Source organism: Camelus dromedarius, chromosome 4 (genome assembly GCF_036321535.1).
Source record: "Camelus dromedarius isolate mCamDro1 chromosome 4, mCamDro1.pat, whole genome shotgun sequence".
NCBI classification, from domain to species: domain Eukaryota; kingdom Metazoa; phylum Chordata; class Mammalia; order Artiodactyla; family Camelidae; genus Camelus; species Camelus dromedarius.
Genome location: NC_087439.1, coordinates 35,711,400 through 35,739,345, shown reverse-complemented (window position 1 = coordinate 35,739,345; position 27,946 = coordinate 35,711,400). Strand labels below are relative to the sequence as shown.

Below are 27,946 nucleotides of genomic sequence, written 5' to 3'. Positions count from 1 at the left end.
TATCCTAAAGACACAACCCTGTTAACGACTCAGCCTCACATCACTTTAACCTCTGTGGAATATTTTTTTTTCTATTTCTACATGCACTGAAGCTGTGTGGAAAATCTGGTAGGTGGAAAGCCCTGGGGAGAAAAGGCATCTTAACAAGATACAGAAAGCTGGTGCTACTGATACAAATACTGAACGGTGTGTTCCTGACATCTTCAAATTTGAGAAACTGAAAATAAGGTGGCTCTGGAAATTGGTGATGAGATATGGAGCCTTTATCTTTTAGGTGACTGTTGACATTCTAATCAGAGTTGAGATGGAAAAATAAGAGAACAGGAACATTTCTGTCCTTTGTGAATACATTATTGGATGTCTTAGTTTCTTTCAAAAGCCCCATGAACCTGCTGTCGCAAATCAAACCTCTCTAAGATGTTACCTTACATGCTTTGGCAAGATTAATTATTTGGCAGAGTCTGAAAATTTCTCATCCCCGATTATGGATTGATTGTGTTCTCCACCCCCTCACCAAATATGTCAAAGTCCTAAGTCTCAGCACCCTGAGAATGTGACCTTATTTGGAAATAGAATCATTGCCAATGTAATTAATTAAGATGAAGTCATACTGGAGTGAAGTGGGCTCCTAGTCCATTACTGCTGTCCTTATAAAAAGATGGCCATATGAAGACAGACACTATGATGAACACCATGTGAGGATGGAGGCAGAGACTGGAGAGATGTATGTCCAAGTCAAGGAATGCTAGGGATTGCCAGCCGTCAATCCCTGAATGTCACTAGAAGCTAGGAGACAGGCAGTGAACAAATTCTCCAGAGCCCTCAGGAGGAACCAACCCTGCTGACACCTTGATTTTGAACTTCTAGTCTTTAGAACTGTGAGAGAATAAATTTCTGTTGTTTTAAGCCACTCCTTTTGCAGTACTTAATTATAAAAGCTCTAGGAAACTAATATATCCTTTTTATATGGATTGTTACATTTCTGTCCTCTATGTCAAGTTCTCAGAGGGTTGGCCCTCTGAGATAAGAATGAATCTGAGATTCCAGGAAATAAATGAGCTTGAAAATAGAAAACTTTCTCAGCCCAGTGCAGGCTTCAGACTGAGCCAGCGTTTTGTTGGAGATACGTCACTTTTTTTTTTCAAAGTACCTACAGACTACCTTGGGTCTCCTTGACTGTCTGTCTAGAACCAGTCAGTGTGAAGCAAAACACATTTGGAAATGTGAAATTTTGACCCTATCCCTTTCAACTGATCACCACTCTTTGATTCATTCAATGAATATTTATCTTCTGCCCACAAGGACAGGAGACTGACATATTGAGTACTTCAAAGTTACTGGTCTTATCTTCATATGCCTTTCCATAGACATTTATATTCACAGTATCAGTGTCACAATCTACAGTTGATTGATTTTGAAGTTGTGTGTTTCTCTAAGCCTTACACCAGCATAGGAACAGATAAGAGCTAGCAAAATTCCTGCGGGGTCTTTACATAAACCTGCACCACTGGCTATAGTGTTTGCTGGAAAACAGCTTTCATCTTCTGTACCATATAGTAGGCCACCACTAATGGGTTGGCAATGAATGCCAAGGCCAAGAGCTTTGTGTTAAGGCCAGTTGTGAGACCAGCAGGAACACGTTATGTCTCTGCTTAGCACATGGGGGTACAGCAGTGGTGAAAGGGCTGAGTGCCTTCTCCCTCTGCTCTTCAGGCTCAAGTGAAAACACTTTAGGCTCGACTCTGAAAAAGAAAACTGCAAAACACAAAATATAGCTTTACTAATAGAATGTGTAACGCTATGAGTCTTGGAGAATGGTTTACAATACTCAGCAAGCACTTTTCCTAGCCCTTCTCTAATGACAGTGTATCCTTCTCCCACCGTGCAGGGGACTGGCATGTCAGCACAGCATCTCCAAGTGCTTGGAAACTGCTGGCCAGCTATTTGACACAATCCTCGTCCTTCAAAACTCCTGAATCTAGGTAGAATGTGAAACTCAACTTTCTAGGGTGATGAGAGTAGCTGCTAATCAGAAGAAAGCCAGTTTCAACACGTGTGTATTTGACCAAGTGCATCCCATGTTAAATAAGAACATCACTGGATCCGTCCCTTCCCAGGAGAATTTCATGCTGGTTGCTGTATAGTGTGAAACAGTGTGGCAGGTCAAATATCAATTGATGGGCTGGTTTCACTCCTTTGGCCGTAGGAAACAGAATATAAGGATGCCGGTGTAGACAGATTAGCCATCCTAGGTCACAGTCCCATATCCGGAGCAGTAGTGGGTGATGATCGATTGAGAGACTTAACCAAGATCCTACAGCATGGGGGAGGAATTCCTCTGCCTGGAATCAGCACACTGCAGATGGGACAGTGTGCTGGTCAGCAGCAGCTGTGGACACCAGAGTCGGCTTCAAGATCCTGAGCCCCGTAAACTCAGGCACCCCACATTAGATCTCTGTATACCCTCCAAAGTTTCTAGCCCCACACTTGGAAATAGCAGTCTTTAAATAAATACTGATCAGACAAAAAGGATGCAGTGAAGTGAAGAGCTCTTTTTCACACCTCTGCCTCACCTCTTCTAGAATTCGGTCTGATGTGAAGCCAGAAGCAGGGCCCAGGCCAAGCCATAGTGGCTCTAGGGATCCTAGTTTGCACAACTTTATGGGGTGAAGGGTCCCTTTAGTGAAGAACGGAGTCCTCTAGGCTGGGCTGATGGTGCCTGCGCTCTTTGCTGTCAGCCAAGTCCTCATTCAGGCTGGATGAGGAACCTCAGTCTGGTTTGAACAGGCTGCCCCTAGGCAAGGACAGACCGGATTGTACCTGGTGGCAGTGAAATAGGCAGAATGAACTGCTGTCTGGTGCTTCACAATCTCTGCCTTGCCTTTCACCAAGCATTTCTCAGCCTGGGCTCAGTAGCACAGACTTCCTGGAACCCTCAAACACATGACAAATCTCCGTTCTTCTCTGCAAGGACAAGAACTTCTATTTCCCCTCCTTGCTGTCCTCTTCAGGAGCTCCACTACTAAAGGCCTTCTGGTCAGTCACATGCCCTCTGAGTTCTTTGAATGCTGAGCTGGCTTGGAAAAGAGCACCGTTGACTGTCAAGCAAGGCTCCCGGCACATCCTGGAACTTACTGACATCTGCTGGACAGTTTCTCTCTCTCTGAAAAGCATCTGAGCAGAAGCTTTTGCTCTGTGTGTGATGGTCCCAGAACATGGGCTTCTGGACCAGGATAGAGATGGAGAACTTCCCACACCTGCAGAGTGCTATGTCTGCTCAGAGAAAACGGGTTTCCTCCTCACAGAGAACAGACTTGAGAATCTCCAGCCAACTCCAGACGAAAGCCGGGTGCTGAAAATGAATGCAAGAACTCCAGGCAATGCAGGGCAAGGTTGGAAGGGTGGAAGTGGTGATCATGGTCAAACTCTAGATTCCTGTGTTTTCTCCTCCTGGAGAGACTGAACTTAAAACTGGGTTCAGAAGTATCTATTTCAGAGCACAGAACCTTATCCTGGGCTCTGGGTCCCCAGAGCCAGAAGATGCTGCTTGACTGGGTCTGTGTTGGGCCGGGGCAAGTCCTAAAGGAAGTGAATGTGGCCCCTGGTACTCTCTGCTCTCTGAAGTCAAAACATCTAGTTGTCTTCGGCTGCCTTCTCCAAATCCTCATGCCTTCAGGGCAGTACGCTCCTCCTGTCAGGGAGGAATGAGCCAATAGACTAATTTATTCTATCCTGGTGAAACTGCTTCTTTAAAGAGAACTTCAGAGTGAGATTTATGCTGCAAGCCAATGAATCCATCCTGATGGTAGCATCTTAAACCTCAGAGTAGGCTACTGTGGGGCTTCTGGGACCCCTCAAATGAGACCGGGGGGCAACTGTCTGCAGGCAGCTCCTGTACGGAGCAGGGCAATTATTGCCGCCGTCTTGGCCAGGAAATCACCCTGCATGAAACTAAACTGTTGGACTGCCCACTTCCCAGCTTCTCCTCGTTCTCTTAGGAAACAGGAGAGGCACTGGCTGACTGGCTGGTTGGCTGCTTATAGTCTCACTGGAAGGTCCCTTCTGGAAAATCTGCCTTTCAGCACTCCCTGTCTGAGTCAACTCTCCCATCTGGGGAAGTGAGTCACACAGGAGCCCTAGGTCTCACCTGGGCTTCCTTCCCAAGATGCCTAGCTAAATACAGAAGCGGGGGGAGGTATGTGCCAAGGGGAGGGGGCCCCCTGAGAGTGGAGCTACACCCCTCCCAACAGGCACACAGCCTGCCCAGGCCAACCTCACAAACCGGACACAGGAAATACCAACCTCAAAGGCCCCCCCACCTTTGGGGCCCCTCCCATTTGGAAAATGCTTCAGGCTGGAGTTTAGGGAGAGCTCTGAAATTTGAAGTCTAATAGCTGGGTGTTGCCTGCACTTGCTCTAAATGACCTCTGGCCTCCTGGGGGTAATTATACAGTGGGCTTTGAGGGTTTGGGGTGGGTAGGCTGATACTGGCAAATGCCAAAAGAATGTACTATTTCCCTTAAGAGCCTGTTAGGACGAGATCCTCCAGTGATGAAAGAGGTCAGAACAATGCCATGATATTACGTGGCGTCTACCATAGCATTTGGCCTCTCTGAAGTACTGCACGAAGAGGCCAGCACTGCATGTCAAACATAAAAGGCACTGCTATTTAGCAATTTAATTACCAGCAGAGGACTTATTGCAACAACCTGGAGTTTGAGAATTTCCCGGATCTGGCCTTTATAGTGGTCTCTAATCTCAATGAGCCCTGTCCTCACAAACACTGCTCTGTGTCCTAGGCACATCCATTGTTCTAGCACAAGGGTTTGTTCACAGTGTTCCCTGCAGCCCCAGCTGCACCTCCAGATTCTCCCTCACCACTAACCTGAGTCCCGGTCACATTTCAGCAGCCACCCCACATCCTACCTCCTAATGAAGCCTTTCACATCCACCGCTACACTCCCCACCCACAGCTCTCCCCTAGTCTTGTTACTTACATATTTATTTAGGCATCATTCCTTGTGAAAGACAGTAGGTCCTCAGAAGGCAGGCGCTTTGTTGTACATCTTTTTATATCCTTAGTTCAAACACAGAGTCTTTCCCTGCAAGTTACCCTGGGAGAAGTCCCTCATACTGCATCGCTGAAAGATGCTCATCCCGTCTCTCCATGAGCATTTCTGGGGACAGGATGCTCATGACTTCATCCCAGCCCATTCCAATACTGAACAGCTCTATGTTTTATTAAGTTCTTTTTTTTTTTTTTTACAAAAGTCAAAATAAGCTATAACTGGTCCCTTCTGCATTATGGGCAGCTCGTAACTCTCAGTTTTAAAATTAGGATTCTCTTCTCCAGGCCAGAGATGTTCTGTAATTTTGCCTGTTCTTCGTTTATTGTGGTTTCCAGATCCTGCACCATCCCGGCAACTCTCTCCTGGGAACTTCCTGATTTCCAATATCCTTCATGACATGTGCTGCCCAAAACTGAATGCAATATTCAGCTGTTGACGATGTGCATTCTGGGTGATGAGCACAAAGCACAGAGCGGGAAGGACACAAGGGAAGCACTCTGATGATAATTGTGATGATTATGATCATGACTGGCATCCAATGATCTTTGCTTAAAACAAGCGGGAAATCGTTTCCAAGAAAGAAAGCAAATGTTTTAAAGTTTTAAAGAAAACCACAAGTGTAGGAATTAGAACCACCTGGATTGCTGCAGACCTGGAATCTATTTTCTCTTTTATTTCATAACTTTTAAAAAAGGTTTTTTAGGAGAGGAGGGGTGGGTACTTAGGTTTGTTTACTTATTTATTTATAATGGAGGTACTGGGGATTGAACCCAGGACCTCATGCATGCTAAGCACATGCTCTACCACTGAGCTATACCCTCCCCCAGTTGTATCTCATAGCTTTCTGATGGCGTGCTTGTGGTCCATGTGAGTTCTACAAAGAAGTTCATGTAACTGTTTCCCCAGCTGTAAATGGTGCCAACCAAATAGGGAACTGGAGCAAACTGGAGAATGAAGGGTGTCAGAGCTGTAAGCCCCCCAACCTGGCACTGGCTGACTCCTCAGATCTTCATTAGAAAGCAGTTGGGTCAACCAAGTGACCTCAGTGGTCCTGGTGATGCTCCCACACTCTTGTGTCCCCATTCCTGCACTCCTCACCCATCCCTAAGCCGGCCCCTAGCACCTCAAAATCTCTGATGTTCCTTTAAAGGACCAACTCAGGGGAACTGAGTCATCCAATTTAAGAGCAAGGCCACCAGGAACACAACTACCTTTTTCTCAAGTCGCTCCACATACCAAGTCACGCCTTACTTTCGAGTTTGGGAGACCGGATGATTTTCTTTGGTTCCTAAGGCCCTTTTATGTATATGTATGGCCTTAAGTACGTGGGTGCTCCTCCCCTGACCTTCAGTTTACTTCCTACTCCAAAATCTATGAAACTAAAAGTCCACAGCGAATGGAGGAGGGGAGCCTAATTTTCTTTTGCCAAGAAAGCCTGATTGCTTCAGCCGCCCTGATCCTTGTTTCTTTTTACTTCTTAGGTGTTCATTTTCTGTACCTTTATGTTAAGTTTCCACTGTCCTTTTACTTTTATTTTCCCAGATAAAAGGAATAGTCAGCTCTGGAAGGAAACTCATCTCACTCCCTCAGTGAGTTTAAGGGACTGGCGTACAGGCGCAGAGCTGGTCAGGACAGGGGCCTGCCTTGCCCACCTCCAACTAGACGGTAAGCTTCCAAGAGGCCGAAAGAGACCAGGCCGACACAGCCTTCTTTCCAGACCCACCCAGTGTCTGGCTTTTGGTAAATGTGCCCCAGACCATCTTGACACCAAACCGGGTCGGGGCTTGGGTCTGTATTGAGGTGGAGATGGAGCGCCCCACGGCAGTGAGGGCAGCGCGGAGAGAGTTCTGGTTGCAGAGAACCTGGTGGTCATCTTCCGTTTCCCCTGCATGGTGGGGTTTTGAACGACAGCAGCTGGGCTTCGGATAAAGAAGACAGAGCTCACAGGCTTAATGGCTTGCTCTGTCACTTGGGGTCCTGACGACGCTTCTGCCCAGACAGGGAGTCAGGGGGACCCCTCATTCTCCCAGCCCGAATCTTAGAAGCCTACCACTACAAAACTGCACTGAACAGAACCCCATATGGTGATTACAACATATGCCTGGATATAAGCCGACCCCAAATACAGGGTGATTCCTTATAAGAAGAGCCAAAGGACAGTTTCTGGCTGATTTAAATATATAAACTTTCACAGGGGGAGGGTATAGTTCAAGTGGTAGAGTGCCTGCTTAGCATGCACAAGGTCCTGGGTTCAATCCCCAGTATCTCCTCTAAAATTAGGAAAATAAGTAAACCTAATTAACCCTTCCAAGAAATATATAAGTAAATATATAAACTTTCAAGGAGATGGATGAAATATTTGAGTGTCTACTCATAATAATTTGTTAAAGTATTTATTGATACTAAAAACCATGTATTACACAAAATAATGCTTAATTTAGAATTTTTTCCACACCCATATTCAGTCTCCATCTACACAGTCCATCTTCATTGTCTCCTTCAACACAATGGCCAATTTTTGTTACCTTTTACTAAGTTGTCCAGAGCACTTGTCTTCATGCTTCTCATTGTTTGACTATGAGAAATCATGTCTGATGATGTCTCTGAAAAATGCCTTTCAAACCATGAGCTGTCGTAACAATAGGAGCTTCCATTCATCCTAAAGTTGACAGCACAACCACTTACCTTTTCTGCTTTTTTAAATGCTTGCAAAATCCAACAAGTGAAATTTTGAGGGACTGTCCCCAAGAATAATTACTAAATCTGTGCCAAGTTTTTATGCCTCCTTTTAAACAACTCCTTTCCATTAGCTGACCTCTATTAAAAGGAAAAACTTGAAGTGACTGAATCATTTCAGGATCTTTTAAAAATAGTATTTTATTGTTAAAATAAAAAGAAGTTTGAAATGACCTGGAATATGAGAAACTTCATGAGAACTTGAATAATATCTATATTTATGTCTGTATCTCTCTCCTTTCCGTAAAATACCATGGAAGAAGAAACCTTGCCTAAAAGTAAGGAAGTCCCAGGTTATAGCTGTTTTCCTGGAGTAATTATTAATAGTGCCTCCTTTTAGTTTCAGAAGTTGGAAATAAATCGTATAGTCACTCTACTTAGAGCAAGGAGTATATATTACTAAATACTGTAATTCTGTGGCCTTGCCAAGGCATTCAACATATTGGCGGTTCAGCAAGTTTTCTGTGATACTAGCATCTACATGGCTGCCAGACAGAACTCAAAGACACAGTTGTTGGAAATTAACACAGCGCAGCTAATTATCTAAAGTGAGATCAAAATGTCTAAGATTCTAGTAATTTGACTACCAGTCACACAAAGGAAATGTTATTTTTTTAAATAATTCTTTTTAAAAAATCTAATTACAATTATTTGAAAGGGCTGTTTCAATCTGAGAATAGTGCATTTAGCTTATTATTAGTTCAAATTAAATATTTAGTTTAATATTTCTAAATAGTTGGAGGGAAATTGTCTTGACTTCTAATTTTATGTTTTGACCATTCATACTTTCAAAATTGTCTCATTTAAGGCAGCATTCATTTCCAACTGACTGTCTTGCACGTGAGTGTGATGTGTGTAATGAGGGGTGTAGAAACAGGCAGAGCAGCTGCCAAGGGCTCTGGGCCCACCAGGCTCATTTCAGAATTCCAGCCCCTGTGCAAGCCGGTCAGCTTTCCTCACTTTCCTTGGGTTGGGCTACTGCCTGCAGAAGGCTGGCAGTTATGCAGAGACCAAAGGGGAGAATGTGGACAAATCCATGCAAATCCACGCCTACTCATCAGAAAATCCCTCTGAGCACCCCTCCCTGCCGCCTTCTGGATCAGAAATTTCATCTTCAAATATGAAGTCTGCCATGCAAGGTAAAAATCAACAAACAAAAACTCAGAAAGTTGCTTCTTAAAACTGACCTCCTCTACGCTTCTCCATTCCTGCCTCAGAGTTGACCACCCGAGTGTAAGAAAATCAGCCCAGGTCAGTGAGACATGTACCCCAAAGATAAGGCATTCGTCACACTGGGTGTGGGATAGGGTTTTCATTTAGAGGGCTAGCAAATAAACTGATTGCCTTTATATCACTGACAGTGTTTTACATTAAACATGGCCCCAGGTCTCACAACCGCTTGGCAAGATTTGATCTCTTTCTGTGTGCCTAGCTTTGAGCAGCCCATCTCCCTGGATCCCTGTATAATGCCATGGAAGAGGGTCTTGCCAAGGAGGCTGTCTCTTAGGTATCTTCTCTCCTCAGCCATATAAGCATCTCCTCCAGCTGTCTAACAGCACACGGAAGGCTCTCATGGGCTACAGTCCTGGAGACACACCTGCTATGTGTCAAGAACCTCTATCCTTTCTGCCAGAGCTCTCATCTGATTTCCCCGAACCAAAGGGCAGCTGTCCCTCAAAACAACCAGGACCTTGAGTCTTTGCCCTGGCCCCACGCTGGAGGATAAGAGAAAGGAGAAAGGTTTTCTTTCTCTCCCACATTCTCCAGATTTCTAAGACAACAGCCCCCTCAGCTCTTTCTTCTTGAAGGAGTTTTCTTCCTTCTACCATTTCCTATCCTGACCAAGAGCACAATGGGAGAAACAAGGAAAAGTGAGGGTGGGATGTGAAGCCAGCTTTCCCCTGTGCCCTTAGAAAGGATGTGATTTTTATCCCTCTACACCCCCTCCTACTAACCTCCCTAGACACATTGATCCTACATTCAAATGTATGACCCCAGTGTGAGGCTCTGGCCAACAGCCACTCCCCCTACTGAATGTGCACAGATATGTACGTATATCTGGCCCGAGGCCTTTGCTGTCTTTTGCAGCCTGTCCCTCGGAATGATGCCTTGACCTTACTGTAAGCCCAACCAATGGCCTCTCTGTCCCTGAGGTCCCAGGCCTGCAGTGACCTTGACAATGACTTGGCCTTCCAGTGGTCCGAGGCTGTGTTGCTCACTTGAAGTTGTGCTGTGGTGATCCTCAAGTTCTCCTCTCTCTGCTCCCAGCCCGCTGGCTTCCTCACCTGCTCCTGCCCTCCCGGGGAGCTGAGTAGAGGAGAAACAGCTCCGGTCTACACCAGCCAAGCCTCAGCTCGGCTGTCATTTTTGGTCCAGGACTACCCTGGTGTTATTAAGTTTATCCAGAACTCTTTTCTTTTATTTCTTTCTTCCTGCCCCCCTTTCATTTTCTGATCCTGACTACAGACTAATAAAAAGGAAATCTTACCAGATGATGTTTTTTTAATGACCAAATTGCATCTGCTAGTACTCCAAAAAACCAACTTCTCAGAAAGCTTCCAAGACACTTTTTTTTGAGTGACATTTTTCATTTTGCAAAGTCCACAGCCTTTTCTCAAACAGATTTTTATCTTTTTTCTGGGATCTGATGTGGAAATCACACTAAATTCCTCCATCTAGAGCAGGTCAGTATTTAACTGAAACGTGAGCTTGAAGGCTCTCCTGTTACACCATTTCTTCTTGCATCCTTTTAAAATTAATGCACACTTTTAAAATTAATGATGTATTTAATATTGAATATAAGCTAAAACTAGATGATAACGCACAGAGCGTTTCAAATAGGTGCAGAATATCGCCACCTTGTGGCCACTGTGGAATCTGCCACTAAGACTTTTGCTGGTTTTTCCCAAGGTTGGGGCCCTACTCTTAATTAAAAGACTACCAGTATCTTTTCCTATGCGGTTCACAACCCAATCCTGCTTCTTCACAGGTCAACTTGTGGAGATTTCCTGGCAGTCTGGGTAAAGGACGCTTTTTGAAGTGGCTTCCGTGGTTTAGTTGGAGGAAGCCTCTTGAGGCCTTAAACTTGTTTTAGTCAAGAGAAGAAACAACTTGCTGGGAGCCCAGGTCTTTGTTTTACTCACACTCAGTGTGCTCTTACTCCTGTATTTTTCAAAATGTGCTTCAAGGGGATACATATACCAGTGTCTTTAAGAAAGAGATTAAAAAGCCAGGTTTCTGGGCTTCCCTTCCCTAAGAGCTAAGACTTGGAATGCCTGGGGATGGATTCTGGGATTTATGTTTTTTAAAAGTTCTTTATCTGATTTCTTCTGCACATTAAATTTGTAAGTGTTCTGCATTTTAGTGTACCAAAGGAAGAAATTAGAGGCCAACAAATCGAATGGGTTTGACCCTAAGGAGTCTCCCCAGGCACTGGGAGGGAGGGGATCCGGAGCGGGAGAGAGAGAGCGCAAGGGACCGATGCAGCGAGTTTCAGAAGCTCCTGCCAACTGGAATGTTTGCCGCTAGAACAAAGGAGAGTCCACTAGAGACTGAAGCGGCCTGCTGACTTCAGCTGAACTCTGAGAAGCCATCATCCACCAAAAGAGTGACCCGGTTGTGCAGGGCGCCGCCCTCCGGCCCGCAGTGGGGGTGGCACGCTGGCCCGTGCTCGAGGCAGATGACCAACTTCCGGGGTCTCCCACTGACACCAGTGTGGACTTGGGTAGGTCGTCCTCGTCTGTAATATGAGAGCAGGTGGATGACCGTTACTGAATTTCCTCCCAGCTCTAACATTCTGTGATCTTGTAATTTTGAGCTTTCAGACGGAGAAGAGACTCTTCCTGAGAAGCGATCTTGGGAGCCCTATGTTCATTCCAAATTCAGGATTAAGTCTTTGGTGTTTGGAGGAATTAATTCTTGGGAAGTGTCACAATGAAGCACAAGATCTTCTGTCAACATGAAAATAACACACTTTCGCAATGTCAAATCTCCGCGGGAGGAAAACTGAGCGCTGGGCCCAGAGCCCTTCAAATCTCCCACAACCCCATGACCTCGTCACTTCCTCTCCTCTCCCTCCACTACTCTCCAAAGACTTCAGCTCACCTGTCTGTGATGACAGGTGCCCTCCCCATGCCCTGCCCAGCCCCTAGGCCCCTGGTCCACGGACCCACCTGCTACCCAGGAGCCTATTTTGGAGGGCACCAAGATGCCTGCACGAGATTGTCTAGTCAGAGGCCTCCTCCGGCCCATTCTCCTTACTGTTTCAAGCTCATTGCCACCAGGTGCCACTCCTCTGTGACCCCCCCATCGCTACCTGGGCATACCCAGCTCAGTTCTTAACATGTGACGTTATCTGTTTATATGCCTGTAGCCCTAGAGGTAAGACCTGTATCTGCCACATAGTGAGTATTCGATAAATATTTCACTGAATAAATGAAACTAGGAATGAAAAAATGAGTGAATAAAGAAATCAAATAATTAAGGGGATAGAAGCTGATTATTGCCCAGAACCTCCACACCTAGTCTTTGAATAAGCCTGGATGAAGAAAGAAGGACCTGGTCCAGACTTGAGGGGCCTTGCAGTTTTTGGAGAGAACCTGGGAATGGGGGGCTCTGCCTTGGGTTGAAGAACCATGCCTTAACGTTGTTTGTCATAGTGCAAATCACAGCCCATTAGAGCGTCGTGCATCAATTTAGTGGGTTCAGACCAACATTTTAAAATGAAATAGAACAGGGTAGAATAAATTTAGACAACACGTCTCTTAATAAGGGTAAGTGCTATTTCATGGAACTTTTATCTTTATAAAATATGAATATATGTTATGTCATGCATAAATATATATCATATAAATATATAAATATATCGTATAAATAAATGTATGTCATGATGTAAAATATACTTCTCTTCACGTGGTGGTCAAAAATTTTAGAAGCCACTGATCTAGGAAGCTACACACTTCACTGACTCCATTTGAAAAAGTAACTTCCGGGCCTTATGGTGTGGCTTCCGTTTATTGGAATGTGGGCACCCTTTTGTAAGTAAGTGTGTATGGATCCCATGACTCTTTGGAGAAATCAATATATTTTCTAATTGTATAAAATGACAATTATCTGATCTTACCTTATTTCAATTATGTTCAGAACAGATAAAAATCTTTTCTAGAGATTATTTTAAGAAATTTTAAGTAGAAATTGAAGTAGAGACTTCACCCTCTCTTTTTCCTTTTGTGACTTCCCATATATTACCTTTCTATGCTGATAGCATGACACCAGCTCTCTCCTTTTTTCTATTCCGTGGGGGAGAAAAATCTATTTTCTAAGAGTAAGTAGAAATAAGTGATAAAAGCAAATTAAAAACCTTAAATCCCAAAGTCAAACTTTAAAAAATCTATCGAAATATCTCAGTGGGAAATCATGTGAAAGATGAGATGTTAAAATTGAGATCGCAAAAGAAGGGAAATAATTACTGACCTTGCTGTGTACTTGAATCCAAGCACACAGGATACATACATCCACTCTGCCATGTCTTGTCCTCTTCTATCAGACAAATGGCCATTCGTTAGGCTTTCCCTGGTTTGGTCATGACACTGTCCCCAGTCTTTTCTGTTGACATCATGTGAGATCTTCACCCTTGTTTACAAGGAGTCTCCTATAGTCTCTAATAAGAAGGTATCAAAGGGGTGACCAGCAGCCATACCCAACTCAGATGTGTGCTTAAGTAGACTGGCTCAATTAAAAAAAAAAATGTTGACCCTTAAAAATCAGAAAATTTGGAACTTGGCTTCTCTTAGAAAATCAAACTATTTGGCACTACAAAGCCCATACTGCTGTACTGAGACAAATGTCTTTAATCTAGATCTATGGATCTCTGTAGTTTGACATAGTTTCCTTTGTAGTCCTATGTGTTTTATTTCATTTAAAAACATCATCCTGAGACGGGATCCAGAGACTTCACTGGGCTGCCAAAGGGGCCCAATAAATGTTAAGAACCCCTAGTCTGTAGTCAAGTAGCATCTGTCCCCTTTACCCACGTAAGTGGCCACCATTCTCACCATTCTTTGCTTGCTCTGAAGCTGGGCATCCATTTCCATTTTCCATGACACTGAAATATCTCCCTGTAATCACATATCTTTCAAAAGTTGGAAAAAGAGAAATGAGTCAAAAGAATCTCAGAGTTCTTACACTAAGCAGTCCCATTTAGTTATGCTGCCTCAATGGTCTCTGGCCACAGGGGTTACTTTCAACACCACGGAACGTCGGTGGAGCACTTTGTTCCCAGCTGCAAATAGACAATTTCAGCATGTGCCATCTGAACTTCGGCCTGCGCCTGGAGTCCTTCTCATCCCTGCTCTGCCGGGCTTCTCCAGCTCCCTGGACGTTACTCCCGCTGCATCCTCCTTTCTTCCTGGGGCATCAGGCTGTGCGAGTGAGGGCTTTTTAGAGAGTGCTTGGGAGTCTCAACACTTACAGTCTCCTGGGGAATAAGAGAAGACCAATTCCGTTTCTGTTTCTCCTTTTCAGCAAAGGAGCAGAAATGCCCCCCCCCCCCCACCCCCGAGCCTGCTGTTGGATCTTTGGACTTGAGGGAACACAGAGCTGGTTCTATTAATGCCTGTACTTACCCGTGGGGCAGTTTACATCGCTCTCTCCCCAGACCTCATCTGAGGGGATCCTCATACCAACCTGGCTGAAGAACCCGGAAAGGAATGAGCCCTGCTTTGCAAAGCAGGACCACTGAGGTTCAAGGAAAGTGAGATGCAAAGTCGAGAAGAGGGCACAGACCTCCTGAATTTCGGTCTATTTGAACACCCAGAGGGGAAAACAGAACACACCTACTCCTCAAGGAAAGTGACTCTGGGGGACTCTCACAGTGTTTAACAAGTGTTGTTTCACTGGGGGCATTATTGTTTTAGTAGAGTAGGTCTGAACCTTTCAAGCACATCTATTCCTTTCCAAACAGCCACCTTAGCCTTCATGCTAATTACAGAGAGAGAGACCTTGGATCTTACAAGGGAGTTGGGCTTTTTTTTTCTTCTTGTGGCAATGAAATGTTGTATTTTATTTTACTTTTAAAAATACAGTGAAATTGACTTTTTTCAGTATATAGTTATATGAATTTTAACATGTGTATACATTTGTGTAACTACCTTCAGGATACAGATCCATCACTCCAAAAAGTGCCTTAATGCTAGTCCTTTGAAATAGTTCAAGAATAGTTACACTATAGGGATATTTGTAAAATAAGGTACGCATTTTGTTTGTAAGTCAAAATTTCTATGTGTGTATATTTTAGAGGATTTGAATTCCTTCCACTTTGGAGGATATAAAAATTATTGAGAAACATCCTGCACAGGCCATGGTGGAAGAGCTTTTCAATTTTTTTTTTTTTTTTAAAGCAAAACGATGGTTGGATTACTTTTTCTTTTTCTTTTAACACCTTTATTGTGGTTTGGTTCCTGTACAGTAAACCACACATATTTCAAATGTACAATTTGATGAATTTTGATAGATGTACGGATTATTTTCAAATTGTGACAGAAGACATTAGAGGTGTCCTGTGAATGATGGGGTGAAGCCTAAAGAAAGCGGTGGCGTGAAAGAGGCCGCGCGCGCGTCCCCGGTCCCCCGCAGCCCCACCAACCAGCGCGCCTTCTCCTCCCCTCGGCCCCGCCCCTCGGGGGCTGCCGCGTCTGCACTGGATCCTGGAGTCTCTCCGGCTTCCTCCGCCTTGTGCATCTCACCGCCTTGCCTGTTCCTTCCTTCTCGTCGCCACTCTTCTCTGATTTTCTCTCTCCTACTCCTCCGGTGAGTATGATAGGAGTGGAAGAGTCTATTGACAAAACAGAAAGGATTTCCTTTTTCCCTCGCACTGAAACTTGACTGTTCACCTAACATTGCCTGAAATGAAATGCGTGTGTCTGCACTGCACACCGGCTCTCCAGCCGGGGGGACTAAGTAGCACATTTCTGCTAAAGGCACATGGGAAACAACCCGGCCGAAACCTTCCAGTCTCGCAGCCTCTGAACCCAGTGGGCTGGATTCCGCCTTGGCTTCTGCCCTTCGCAACAAACCGAGGCTGCGAATTGAGGGAGAAAAGAGATGGCAGGAGCAGTGGAGTACTGAAAAAAGGAAACTAATGCTCACACAGTAGAGTCCGATTGAGGAAAAAAGACACAGTGCCACGTTCCCTGCCCTCTATAAATTCTGAAGCAGAGGGTGTTAGTCTTAACAAGACCCCCGAATTGGGGAAACAGTTGCAGTCTTAGTAAATGTTTTGGGGAGTAGCTATTTCATGAGAGTTCGCAGAAAGCAGAACTTTTTAGTCAGTGGCTAAAACTAGTGTTCTTTGGATAATGCTTAATATGGCATCACATTAAAAAAAACTTAACTGAATGCTTTTCATCGGTTATGATACAGTCTAGTTATTGTAGGTAACTTCAGTGGGAAAGAGAAGAAATAAACAGACGACTCGTTTTCTCATTTTTAAAGCACTGTTGTCATAACATCCAAACGAGGTTGCACATACCGTGTTAAGCTGGAGGCCACATTGTGTGTATACACTTTATATACATAAAATATTTTATACACATTATATATAGATAGATAGATATACAGTGCCTTTGTTTTTTAAAATACCTCAAGAATGAAGTTTACTCAAAATGTCACGCTTTGCCAGCAGCACATTATACCCATAGAATACACTTACATACACACTATATGTATTTAATAGACTAGAGCTATTTTCAAAGAATGTACACTTGAAAAGAAGAAACAAAGAAAGGTAGAAAGTAAATTGTACTTCACCAAGAAATATACAGGAGTTTGATATAATCAGAGAATCACAACTCAGTGATGAGACTAAATAAAAATTGAGTATCCTAATTAGTTTTTTAACTTAAAATTAGTTCTCCTTATACGGGCGTGAACTCATCCCAAAGGCCTAAATCAGCCTTCTCACATCCAAAAACAACAACTCCAAGCCAGGACTTGGGAGTATGAACTCTTCACAATTTCAACACTCAGGTATACAAATATTTGACTTTCTCTAAGTTTCTACAAGTCGTGTTAGCTTTTGAATCCTCATTTCAACTTGGCAGCAAAAAAATGCCCCCCCCGGTATCATATGTTATTTTATTTATTATTGAAGTACAGTCAGTTACAACGTGCCTATCTCTGGTGTACAGCACAATGTCCTTGTCGTGCATTTACATACATATATTCATCTTCATATCAGAAATTTTAAGTTTGCCCATCTGAAGTACAACCCAGTCACTTCTGGAGTTAAAATCAGTAGGTTTTGGGTAAATGGTCAATTCCAGGTTCTTCCCTATTCCCACTTCCATCCGGGAGAGATGTCCATACCAGAAAGGCTTATATATATATTGGCTAGAGAGGTGAATTTAATAGCTTAAATATGTTGTTTTATTGTTCACAATGTACTTCTGGGTCACCTTTACTAAAAACGTGGAGAATATTTAAAAAATAAAGTTAGGGTACACTCCATTAAAGTTTTACAACTCACTTAAAATCGTAGAAGAGCTGTATATTTCAAGATGAAGATTTAAACTCTGGTTATTTAGCAGCGTCTTGGGAGGCAGGAATTGCTGTGTCAACTAATGTTGTGCTCCATATTTCATTACTGCCTTTATGTTTTTTTAAATACCTCAAGAATAAAGTTTATTCAAAATGTCACACTTTGCCAGCAGCACATAATATCCATAGAATATACTGGTAGCACTGCTGTTACTCTTATTTATTACGGTAGATTAGTTATGGACCCTCTGCCGTAATATCTTGGCTTATTAACATACTGCATGCACAGAAGCGAGTGCACGGCACCCTAATGAGCATTTACAGTCTAGTCACTCTTCCCTGGCTCTCCTTTTTGTGCAGAGGGGAGGACTGAAGAGGATTGGACTTATGCCTAAAACAGCAACCACCTGATGCAGCTTGTGAGGTGAGGAGGGAAGGGGACCATCTCAACACTTAATTATTGAGAAACCCCTGGTCTCCCTCCAAGATTAGAGATGAAGGCTAGCAATCATCAAGGTTGCCTGAGCTAATCTCAAGTTCAAATTCCACAGGAAGAGGGTACGGCCTTGGGTAATCAAAACTACGCCCACAGCGCTTGTTTCTTGAACTCATTTTTTTAAAAAAAATGAAGTAGCAGAAATACACCAGTGGTGTAGAACTTCATGGGGCTATCTAGCTCACAGAGTATTTTTTGCTAACATAGACTGCCCATCAACTTCTGTACAAGGTGGCACATTGAAGAGTTCCTTGCAAAAAAATAAATAAATAAAGAGTTCCCTGCAAGGTACTCAGTAAATACCCAGGAGACTAAAAGAGGGTCTTAATGGAAAGGACTGATAAAAATCTTTTCTCAACTGACATTTTAAAAAAGACATCTCTCAAGATACAAATTTATTTACAAATCAAAAGTAGACTCACGGACATAGAAAACAAACTGTGGTTACCAGGGGAAGGAGGTAGAGAAGGCTAGATTAGGAGTTTGGGATTAACAGATACACATTATCATATACAAAATAGATAAACAACAAGGACCTACTCTACAGCACAGGGAACTATTTTCAATTTCTTATAATGAGCTGTAATGGAAAAAAATCTGTAAAAAAAAATATATATGTAGATGTATAACTGAATCAAGTTGCTGTACACCTGAAACTAACATTTTTAAGTAGACTACTCTTCAACAAAAAAAAGAATAAAAAAAGAGATCTCTCATTTAAAAAAAAAAACGTTGTTGTTGTTTTATGACCATAAGCAAGATAAATGAAATGATGTGCAAAAGATTCCTTACGAGATAGGAATATGGGTAATTTTATTATCTTTACTGTTGCCAAACCGAGTTCTCTGCCTCCTACAGATCAGCTTGGCCAAGCATCCAAGGTACTCTATCACCATATAACCCAAGGGCTCTTGGAATGTAAGCATAATTTGCAAAAGAATTTGTGACCCAGCTGTTACCTGGAAACTCAGTGGTTTGGTTGTTTTGTTGTGTTGGGGTGGAAGGTGTGATAGAATTTGGTATGATTCTGCTTGGGGGGCTGCTTCTGTGTTCTGATAATAGGGAACAACTGTGTCCACCAGTAGCAAAATAAACAGGGTGCGTGTCTTATGTTTCATTGCTTTGTTTTATGCTATGCGGCAGCAATTTGCCAACCACAGTCCTGATGAAATATAGTTGTGCAGCAAAAGGATCATTGATTATCAGAAACACATTTCTTTTCTGACATTAAGGGGTGGGGGGAGGTCCAGATTAACTGTACTTTTACTGAGATGGGGAGTACTATTGGAAAACTGTGTTAAGGAGACCGTGGCTTTTGCTTGGATTTTGGGACGCCCATAACTCAGCTTTACTACCTTCCAGCTTAAAACTGGAGCAAGGCCCATGCTCCAGAGCCCAGCACTGCTTGAATAACTCTGGGGAGTATTGCTAGATGGGGTTGTTCTAGGAGAGGCAATCATCCACTGAGAGGCTCCCCCGCTTCACTTTGCTAATTGATTGCACCAGACCCTCCTAGTGGGCTCGCTGCTACCCGTACCCAGCGCAGCTGTAGTCCGGCTCCTAATGCCGGCAGTCTTCAGGGACCACTTCAGGAGCTGGGCCTCAGAGCTGCAGTTCAACCTCGTCAAGCAGATGCGTAGTAAAGGCTGCAGCCAAGTGCACAGCACATTTTCCTACGTGGAAAGACTCTGTTGGAGACAGAACATTACTTAACAGTAGGTGGGTAGTTCATTCCTAAATAGCTCAGTTCCTCCCCGTCTGGGACCCTGCCGAAGCAGGCTTCTGCCGCCTCTGGGCCCAAAAGGCAGCTCTCGGAACTGTTCAGAGCAGACAGTGGCTACAGAAGACTGTCTCTTGGGAAGCCCCTGTCTGTGACTTTACTGTGTGAACAACATAAAACCAAACCCCTGAGCTTGCCTTTTGTACAAACAAGTGGTACAAAACGTTCCTTCCCCGGCATGTGCTCATTTGCTGCTCTCTCTTCACAGCCCCCTGTCTTGCTGCATGAAGGGGTTTTTATCCCAATATGTAAAGGTGCCTGGAAGACCCGTAGGTAAGCACCCTTCTTCTCAGCAAAAAGAACTAATAAGATTGAGTTCCTGTTGCCAGCCAGGGACTCTGCACCCATAATGTCTCTTCCTCACCAAACACATCTATTCCTAGTGAGTTGCCCCAAAGCACACTGCTGGCTTCCCAACTCGAGGTTATGCTTCAGTTTTCATTTTACCATTCTGGGAGGGAGAGAAGGTCATGAACGATGTGCTGTCCTCTCACCTTACTAAGCCCCTCCCTGCCCAGGCCTTTCCACATCTGGGAGTAAATATCTGATCCTTGTCATCCAGACCCACCCCTAACATCCTGAGGCCCAGGCAAGAGTGCAAACAGAGGTCCATGTACCATAGGTCTAAATCTTTAGAAGTTATAACATACCTCTAAACGTGGGCACTTCATGCCTGCATCGGATATGTGCACCAAGATTTTGTATAAGAATTAATTAAAATAGAATAAATTGAAATCTAAAGTTTCAACAATGGGGAACTTGTTAGTTACAATATGCATCCACATAATAGGATAGCTGTGTGCCATTAAAATGTCCATAACACAGAAAAATGTGAATTATTGTTAAGTAAATAAAAATGGCCAACAGGCATCAGAAATCTTGCCTTTTGCAACAACATTGATGGACCTAGAGGGTATTATGCTAAGTGAAATAAGTTAAACATACAAAGACAATACTGTATGAGTTCACTTATCTGTGGAATCTAAAAAACAAATGAGCAAGCATAAAGCAGAAACAGTGAGAGATACAGGGAACAAACAGCTGGTTGCCAGAGGGGAGGGGAATGGGGGAATGAGTGAAATAGGTGAGGGAGATTAAGAAGTACAACTTGCAGTTACAAAATAAATGAGTCACAGTTATGAAATGTACAGTGTGGGGAACAGTCAATAACTATATAGTATCTTTGTATGATAGTAGATGGTAGATTTATTGTGGTAATCACTTTGAAATGTATAGAAATATCAAATCACTGTGTTTTGCACCAGGAACTAGCACAGTGTTGTTGGTCAAGTATACTTCAAAAACAAACAAACTCATAGAAAAAGAGATCAGATTTGTGGTTACCAGAGACAGGGGGTGAGGGGAAGGAGAATTGGATGAAGGCAGTCAAAAGGCACAAACTTTCAGTTATAAAGTAAATAAGTACTAGGGATGTGATGTGCAGAGTGAGTAATACAATTAACACTGCTGTGTGTTATATATGAAAGTTGTCAAGAGAATAAATCCTGAGTCCTCATCCCAAAAGGGATAAATTTTTTTCCATTTCTTTTATTTTGTATCATTACGAGATAATGGATATTCATTAAACTGTTGTGATCATCTCATGCTGTATATAAGGCAAATCATTATGCTGTACACCTTAAACTTACACAGTGCTGTTTGTCAGTTATATCTCAATAACACTTAAAGAAAAAAGAGGAAAAACTCAAATAAGTATAACTCTACATCACCATTTTAATAGCTGTATAATGTTCCACTCAATGATTCTATCATGATTTATTTAAACCCTAACTGTCAAAGTGTATGTTATTCTAAATGTTTCACTATTATGATCAATACTACATTGAACATTCTTGTACATGTATCTTTGTGAAGCTGACTAAATTTCTGTGATCAAGAATTACAAAAAGGTTATGATGAGGGGAAAATGGAATACATTTATAAAAAGATTCATATGCTTTAATATAATAATCCTGTTTTCAAGATATCTTTTTTAGGGAAAATCAAAGATATGATAAAAGATCACAAGGGAATTCATCACAATGTTATTTATAATAATAAAAATTATAAATATTATAAATATTATAAATATTTATAATAATAAAAATTATAAATAACCAAAATTCCAAGAACATGGTTATGGAAAGATACATAGTTATGGAAAAAATACAATGAAATATTATAAAGACTCAAAATCATGTTTACAAGATCTAAGAAAACAAATGCTCAAAATGAAATTTTACATTGAAAAGCAAAAGTGAACTTAAATTATTTTAGCAACCTGAGTTGCTTAGGTATTTAAATAAAATCAAAGCAATGTTATGGAGGGAAAACTTCCTTTGGATTTTGTGCATCTTTCTAATATCTTAAAAGGGAAATTCAGTAAGATTATCAAACCTTTGAAACTTCCTCGTGGTTGTTATTTTTTATTATTCTCAGGAAGGCGTGACCAACACCAAAGTCAGAACTGAGGAGGAGAAAATACCCAAAGAATGAAGAATGTATTTTTCTGAGTCAAGTAGAGAAAAACCAGAATTCTTGGTTTAAGCTATAATGAAGAAAGAAGAACATACATGACCATATCCAGGGAGGGGGAAAGGCCCCAGAGTTTCCTAAAGGAAGGGAATTTGTGATGTCACCAGCTCCAGAAAATAGCCAACACCCCAACCCCCATCTCAGTACCACTTACACCTACCCTGGGATCTCCTACTCATCTAGAAAATCTTTCATTTATCAAGCAGATATTTACTGGGTGATGTGATGGACATAGACAGGAGAGGGAAGGAGGGAATCTATTTCAGATGGGTGTGTCGATCTTTTCATCTCCTTCTCTAGAGGAACTGCACCTTCTCTCCCTCCTCTGGACAGATATTCTGTCCTTTATACAACCCTGCATCCTGTCCACAGTGATTGGCTGACCAGTGGCCAACTCAAGCTTAGCCAATCAATGTATCTCACTCCTTTGGCCATTGCAGTTGCTCAAAGGGTAGTCATGTGGCCCCAAACAGGCCAATCAGACTTCTTCTCTGGCTTTTCTCAAAGCTTGGCTGGGAAAGAGATCGTCTTCCCTCCAGATAGAGAGCTGGGAAGATATGAGTCTGGGAGCAGCCAAGCACCAGTTAAGAAGCAGAGGAGAAAACTGAGGCAACAAGCAGAGATACTCAGACACTCAGGATGGTGGAATCCTGCTGGCATTCACATCCCTGCTTCAGCTCTCTCTGCGTTGACCACTTCTGTACCTCTGGCTAATTTGGTTATCTTCCTGGAAGCTAGTTCCAGCTGTGTTTCTGCCAGGTGAAACCAGAGTCCTCTCCAGGGGCCTGGCATTGCAAAGCTCCATGTTAAGAGGTAGGGATGCAGAGATGGAAAGCCTCCGAGGCCTGGTGGTGCAGACAGGCACAAGGTGCAGCGCTTTTGCAGGGTAGCAAGGGAGCTGGCAATGCTCCCTTGGAGGGACTTTATCGGACTCCCTCTCAGCCTTGAGCCCAACTCTCCCTTCAAGCAACGTTAATTCAACCCACATGTACTGAATCCCTGCCATGTATTCCCCTCTCTGGTCTGTGGCCTTTTAAACTGAACTGATGCATGCTCTTTCCTCTTTCTTGCTCAACTTCCTCCCGCCTACAGAGAAAATGAAAACAGAGGATCCCACTTCTGCCCATGACTGTGAAAATGCAACGTATCTTTAGTGGAAAGTTTACAAATAACCACCAGGTGGGGCTGCTCTGCAATGAAAGTAAAATTTTACGAGGCGCCAGGCAAGGATGCAATAGTCTCCAGCATCCAGAACTGAATATTGAAATCTTTCCTCAGTAAAAACTGAGGAAAATATATTTTATGGATGTATATGCTTCTAAACTTTTCACAAAATCAAAGCACTGCTAATAACAAATTTAGAAAATACTTGTTTTAAAAACCAAGTGATTCCTTTTGGGGGGAAAAATGCATGCTTATTATGTTAGGTATTTTCCCCTAAGATTCTGCTCACACCAAGGTTGCTGGCTTGTCTTTCTCTCTGATCCTTTCATCTTCATTACTCTGCCTCTTCCAGTGAAAGGCCATAATATGAAATGGAAATGCATTGATTTATTTTTTTGTTACAGACTTCTATGTGCTCTGTATTCAATTTCAAAAATAAATGAATGGTATTTGACTTTTTTTTTCAACATGCTCTTGTTTCCTGGTCTCTTCCATCTCAATCTAAATTAAATCACTTTGACCTCACTGCTTTTGCCTTCAGGTTGACAGTTTGAAGAGCAGGACAACTCTTGATTAATAACCATAACATAAGGTCACCACTCTCTCAGACAATCCAAAAAGGACAAAAGGAAGAAGAGCCCCGAGTATGCCATTGCCATCTCAGAGACCACCCTGCTTAATGCGGCAGGGTGACCACAGGGGGCGGGCAAGTGGGAGAGTGACAACCCGTCCCTGGGATGCATGAAACAGGAAGTCTACAGACAGAAGCAGGGAAAGCCACAGAGAGGAGGCGTCCCTCTTCTTTCTGCAGCACGATGCAGTCTGTGTCACACTAACTCAAAACCAGGAGCTTCCTGTTGAGAAATGGAAAACCTAAAAATAGACCTGCAGAAAGGACTTTGACCTTGGCTTGAAAGTCAGCTCAGTGCTGTGACAAGAAAGACCTTTTCCATGAAGATTATATTCTTAAAAGCCATATTTCATCTACATGCGGACTCTCAGTAAAAACCACACTCAGAAAATGTGCGTCTTGGCTATCCTTCAACTGTAAAATCATTATATTTGGCTCTGGTTATTTTGGATATTAGATGTCTGCGTAAGGTTTTCTTTCTGAAATTCCTCGTGGAAAATGTTAGAGGCTATAAACTGGATTAATAGTGACATTTTAAGCATATCTGCTATTACTGTATGTATCCAGTACTTAATGATTTTTGGAAAGAATTCAAAGACAAAGCAGGAAAATGTTTCATCCAAGGAATATAGAGTGTATATGCTTTAGAATTAACTACAATAAATTAATAACTTCTCTTGAAGAAATTTATCCAGAGTACCAAAAGTATATGTGTGTGTGTGTGTGTGTGTGTATATATATTAAGTTTTAGTAACTAAATCCAAAATTAAAGGGTACTGTCCTATAATTTCTTGCATACATGTGAGTTATAATATTTGAAATTTTCAATATCAAAGAACTTCAGGGGATCTTTGTGTACTCCATATATATGTCAAGGATAACTTAAACTGTGATTTTTTTTTAAAGCTATTAAACAGGGTAAAAAGCACTTTTATGTACTTAGGTAACTTTCTAAGGAACAGCTGCCACCAATTAAATAACACATACTCTTTAAAGACCCTTGGGGGTTCAGTATGCTTTCAGTGGCCTGCAAAATCTGGGGAAAAAATGGACTTCATTAGCTACTACAAAATTATTGAAAGGATATTTGAAATGGCGTTTAATACCTGCAAAGACAAGAATAATCACTGGTGTAGGGTTTCCCCGTAAAGATTGGTAAATACCACTGATTGCAGGTCTTATTCAAACAGAAAAGAATGAATATGTGATGAAAGGAGAATAACGATCCAAATTGCTCTTAATCTTGGAATTGTTCCTATTGATTGGCCTAGAAATAATGGTGCTAATCGTATGGTAAGAAAGCCAAATGCTTGAGAAAGTCATTAACTTTGGGGAAACGGGATACCCACTACTTCATTGTACCAGTACAGTATTTTATTGAGTAAAGCCTTCAAACAACTGTGTATTTAGGAAAAAGTCCAGTGTTAACCCAAGTCAAATAACATTCCTTTCCACTTCTCTGGACCTTGTAAAAGCTATTTAGGTATTCCTTAGAATTCATCAAACATTGACTGCACACCTACTCTATGCCTTGCACACAACAGAATCAAACAAGTAATTAAGCATTCCAAAAGAGAATTACTAATCTCACATTGGCTTATTTCTAATAAGCTGAAAAGGTAATGACCTTCTCAAAATAGTACGTTTACACTTTAGAATGGCATTCCTGCAACGCTCCAGCTGTCCTCTCTTATCCAAGGTTTTGCTTTCCATCATTTCAGTTACTCAAGGTCAACTAAGGTCCGAACATGATAGGTGGAAAATTCCAGAAATAAAGAATTTACAAACTTTAAATTGTGGGCCGTTCTGTGCAGCGTGATGAAATCTCGCGATATCCTGCCCGGGATTTGAATCTTCCCCTTGTCCCGCTTATTTTCCGTTAGTCGCTCGGAAGCCCTCGCAGTTACTAGGTCTGCGTTGGGGTTTCACAGTGCTTGGGTTCAAGTAACCCTTATTTTACTTAATAATGACCCCAAAGCCGAGGAGTTGTGATGCTGGTAATTAAGATACGCCAAAGGGAAGCTGTTAAGTGCGTCCTTTAATTGCAAAGGTGAAAGTTCGTAACTTAAGGAAAGGGAGATAGCGTTTGCTGAAGTGGCTAAGATCTACGGTGAGAAGGAATCTTCTCTCCATGAAGCTGTGAAGAAGGAAAACGAAATTCGTGATAGTCTTGCTGTCGTACCTCAGAATGGAAAAGCTATGGCCACAGCGCGTGGTAAGTGCTTAGTTAAGTCGGAAAAGGCATTACGTTTGTTCAAGATACTTTGAGAAAGACGCCACATTCACTTAACTTTTATTACAGTGTATTGTTAAAACTGTTCTGTTTTATTATTAGTTATTGTTGTTAATCTCTTACTGTGCATAATTTACAAATTAAGCTTTGTCATAGGTGTGTGCATATAGGAAAAAGCGTAGTACATGTAGGGCTCGGTACTATTTGTGGTTTCCCGCGTCCACTGGGGAGTCTTGGAATTTATCTGCTGCAAATATGGGAGGACTACTGTATAAGCGAGAAATCACGTTAAAGAGACACAAAATCTTTTTAAAAATCATAATTTCTCGTCTCTAGGAAAAGCCTCAAAGGATTTTTGTTTGTTTGTTTTTTGGTTTTTTCCCATAATGCTTGAACATTTAAAAAGTCTGTGCCTAAAGTTCTCCTTGTGGAAAGTTTGTTGTTTTTGATAGTTGGTTAATTTTTTTATTCCATTTATTTCTTAAATAAGCAGTCTTTCTATATTTTTTGTTATTTTTGTCATAGTTTCCCTAAGTTAGTTTTTTTTTAAATTATATCTTTAATTGTATTTTTTAGTAACTTGATAATCTTGATAAACTTGGGGGGGAGGTAACTGGGTTTATTTATTTGTTAATTTTTTGATGGTAGTACTGGGGATTGAATCGGGACTTCGTGCATCCTAAGCACGTGTTCTACCACTAAGTTAGACCCTACCCCCCAAAAAGATTTTGAATTTGAAATACTTCCCATTAACTTTTCTTGAGGATCCATGTATCCAATTACAGGTTAAATTTAAATTCTCTTTAATCCACTTTTGAGACCTTAAATGTATTCTTAGATCCTGGTCTTGATGATGTATCACTATTATTTTAATTTAAACAGTAGTACATAAGCATCCGAATCAGAGAAAAAGAAGTATTTTAAAAAGTCATGCTACCCTTAGCAAGTGTGTGTTGACCAAGGAACTAAGCAGTGTTAAGGCTTGCCAGGTGGGGGCAGCAGAGAGCACTTGGAAAGTCACTGCTTTTGGGAGAACCTCAAGGTTTGGGGGTTGCCAGGGAACCCTCTCTGAGTGCTGGAGAACTGGACAAGATCAATCTGTTGTGGGAAGTTAGCTGAATGGAGAACTGGTAACAGGAAGCACTGGCCAGGAGAAACAAGGAAAGGGAACTAGAAAGGGCTGAATGCAAAGAGGAAAGAGCTTGGGCGACTGAAATCACAAAAGCCTGACTTCTGACACCAACTGTGTCATATCAGGCAAAGGGCTTAATCTCAGGGTTGGTCGGTGATTCTATGTACAAAATGAGTATCATGATACTCTATTATTACTTCAAATACTTACTACAGGGTTACAAAACGATTCATGTAAAGTGCTTGTCACATTACCTACCAGTATACAGAAAGGGCTTAATCAGTGTTGTGAGCTATCATCATTATTTATTGCTGCTGAGGCTGGCAACGTGGAGCTGAGTACCAACCTCAGAGAAGGAAATGAAAGGGTACCTCACAGCCAGGCAAAGGGAGCCGGGATGGTGAGGACTCTCCTAACTACACTTGAGTTGAGTTGCTGGCTTATTTGGACTCTTACATCTTTCTTCTAGGGGTGTCCACCTCTCCCCACCCTGTCTTAAAGATACCTTTTGAATCCAGTCATTGGTAGTAGCTGCTCTGGAAAGCAGATCTGCTGTCATTTCTGATCAAGACCCCGCTATCTGACACGTGTGTTTATTAAATCAGAACGAGAATGAGAAGCTTGTTCCACAGAAAG

The 27,946-nt window shown here is 42.3% G+C and overlaps 1 protein-coding gene across 1 annotated transcript in view; it reads left to right on the top strand.

Annotated features, from left to right (window-relative positions):
* The window catches only part of CCDC148 (coiled-coil domain containing 148), a 314,087-nt gene extending 301,478 nt beyond the window's left edge, over nucleotides 1–12,609 (top strand). The window contains exons 18-19 of the mRNA XM_064484812.1: nucleotides 5,405–11,529; nucleotides 11,623–12,609. The gene's annotated coding sequence lies outside the window, so the exon portion shown is untranslated. The remainder of the gene's footprint in view (nucleotides 1–5,404; nucleotides 11,530–11,622) is intronic.
* The last annotated feature ends 15,337 nt before the right edge of the window (nucleotides 12,610–27,946 follow it).